The sequence below is a fragment of the Engraulis encrasicolus genome, unplaced genomic scaffold, assembly GCF_034702125.1.
Source record: "Engraulis encrasicolus isolate BLACKSEA-1 unplaced genomic scaffold, IST_EnEncr_1.0 scaffold_39_np1212, whole genome shotgun sequence".
NCBI lineage: Eukaryota > Metazoa > Chordata > Actinopteri > Clupeiformes > Engraulidae > Engraulis > Engraulis encrasicolus.
In genome coordinates this window covers 755,096-758,060 of record NW_026945698.1, presented here as the reverse complement: position 1 = coordinate 758,060, position 2,965 = coordinate 755,096, and the positions used below count along the sequence as shown (strand labels likewise).

At 41.1% G+C, this 2,965-nt stretch overlaps 1 long non-coding RNA gene across 1 annotated transcript; it reads left to right on the top strand.

Moving 5' to 3' along the window:
• Positions 1–207: 207 nt before the first annotated feature.
• LOC134443925 (uncharacterized) lies at positions 208–2,432 on the top strand. Its single transcript, XR_010033781.1, has 3 exons — positions 208–946; positions 1,266–1,392; positions 2,324–2,432. It is a non-coding gene; the product is annotated as an uncharacterized LOC134443925 (long non-coding RNA).
• Positions 2,433–2,965: the final 533 nt, after the last annotated feature.

Below are 2,965 nucleotides of genomic sequence, written 5' to 3'. Positions count from 1 at the left end.
ATTTCATGTCCTTCACGTAGGTTCTTAATTCTTGTCACTTTTACTGTAGCCTACAGTTGTAACTATGCGCGTGCAACCTTTCCTGATTTTATATTGACCGCATGGACATCAGGGGAAATGACATTCTCTTGGAGGGCCGAACAGGCTACTGTTCTTCGGGGTGAACTTATAGCCCATCCTTCTTAACGACAAGGAGTGGCATCTTCACCGGCTCGCGGGGATTTATTTGCACTAACAGTAACGTAACAAATGCGTCCATAGCCGCGCTGACTGCATCCAAACCGTATTCGTTAGTTTTCGCCTTTCTTATCCTCTCACGCCCCTCCCATGCATTTGATCACAGCACCCAACATCTCTGGTCTAACCGAAAGAAACATAAGGTGCGCTGTCACATGTATGCGTGTGTTTATACTTACTATGCGTGCGTAACTAAATTAGGCCTCATCCTAGTTGCCTATCCTGGCTATTTATCACGTGCTATTTTGAGTATGAAGGAGGCCACATAGAAAATATTGCTTGCGCACAGGTTCTGTTGTTATTACAGTGGTCTCGGGCTTCGGACGGGTTCGGACACAAACATTTTAATTAGTCTCGGGCTCGGGTCGGGGTTGATCACTTTTCTGTCGGCTGAGGGCCGGGCTCGGACAGAAAAAACCGGCCCGAGCCACCCTCTAATACAAACACACATGTATTGCCCGTCTTGTGGCGTTTGCTTTATTCGCCTTATTCACCCGGAACGTTCTAAAGACGTTGAGGGGTACACTTCAGGGGTACATTCGGCAACGCACCAGCTGTCATGGCGCCTCACTGTTGCGTGCCCAAATGTTCGTCCTCAAAGAGAAAAAAATCCTACCGTGGACAGACTTTCCACCGTTTCCCCAACGAGCAGGCACTTCGCCGTGAATGTATAAATCACATAAAGAGGGATCCTGGTCCATATTTCAAGGTAAGATGCAAAATTATGTTCAATCATACGCATTAGCTAGCACAAATAAGCTAGCTCGCCAAACTTGTCATGACTCAATGTAGCCTAATGAAGCGAATGCCTCGCTGAAATAAAAAAAAAGAAAGTGTAATTACACAACGCTACATTTATATGATATTTCCAGATCGCTATTTCAAGATTATGCTTTTAATTGTGTGGTAAGCGATCCGATGGCCACTGATTTTGTGCTACCAGAACCAGTAGCATAGGCCTACGTGTGCCAAAATCAAGTTGTTTTGCTAACGAACTAAAATGCATACCCTGGTATTTATGGTTACAGATCAACGCTGAGACCAAGGTTTGCTATGAGCACTTTGAGAAGCAGTGTTTTGTAAAGACTGCCCGTGGTATCACAAAGCTTATAAAGGATGCCGTGCCTTCTGAGCTCTAGGAAGAGCATTACTCAGGTGAGCTTCAATCGAACTATGTGTAAAATGTAACACCACAAAAAACGTTTTTGTTTTTGTTTATTACGGCATCTGTGAGGCATGGGTGTGCATGTGAATGTCAACTACATGTTTAGATCTGATACACTTCCCCTGTCTATAGGCCTAATATCAGCACCACGCGTTTAACATGGCGTTAAGTTATGGTGATTAAACATGTTGCATGTCAAATAGTATAACCAGACAGGGCAAAGTGTTGATGGTCCTATCGCAGTTGCTCAGATCAAAGAGCATTGACAGAGGTTGTCGAGGAAAACACTGTTCCCTAAACGCATAACATTGGCTACGGTAAACCTCGAGAGGGGGGGAAGGATCAGAGATGGCCATGTATGGTGAGGTGATAAGTAAGTAAGCATAGCAGACAAAATAAATCCAAAATGGCAAAATATACCGGTACTTTGGGACTTGTTGCTGTATTGGAAACAGTTTTTCAAGCGGTGTTCCTCTACCCTCTGTCAGTTTCGGTACACTGAGTGTCCATGATTACTGTACTGTGTTTGTAGGCTACTGAAGTCATGGTGCCTTTGGAGTTAGTTACTCTAGTTATTACCAGTGTTGGGAAAGTTACTCAAAAACTGTAATGCATTACTGATCACATGTTACTGTCTTTTCAAAATAATCCTGTACACTACAATATTACTATGTTTAAAATGCATGGCTTTACACTACTGTTACATAAATTACTTTCAAAAAGGACTGTAGGCCTAAATATGAATCTGGCCATGTATTACAAACATATCAGTATCAGGGTGGTACATTTCAAATTAAGTAATTTAAATAATTTTATACAATATGGTACTAGCTGTGATATCACCTGACCTGCCACAAAAAATGTCATCGACCCATATGCTGTACACATTTTTCTAATGTTTTGTATTCTGATCTATTACAGGTGGAGCTTTCCCATGACCAAGAGATGAACGCTAAACTTGATAGTTTTTTTTCTCCTCCTTCCTGCCTGCACTGTACAAAAAGTCAGTAAACAAAAACAAATGATTGCATTTCACAGGTTTGTTTATTACAATTTCAGAGAGAAATGATGTATGAATAATACAATACATTATTATATAATAACATTTATTATAAGAACATTTCGTATAATATGATGATATAGCATGAATATCATGTACATTTGAAGCATGAGAGATTTGTACAAATAAACTTCAATGTATGTTTCCTGTTTCACTTGTGACTGAATTTTTCAGAATTTCAGAATAATGGGCCTTGCAAGTTTGTTAACATTGCACTCACTGCCCACATCTGGTTAACAGAGCCTACTAGTGTCATGGGTATGACGCCATCAAATTTTGCTAGGATGCCGGACAATTCTGTAATCTCCTTGTCGGATATGAAGCCTGTGTACAGGTCACTAACGAATGACACTTCACCAGACGGGGCAATTCCAATCAGGCCTTTGAAATTTGGGTTGCCCTTGTAATGGGAATAGATTTCGGAGTTAAGTACCTTCAAACTAAGCATTTGCACATATATTTCTGTGCAGTCTAGAATGACTCTGCTGTCTGGGTAAGTGTTT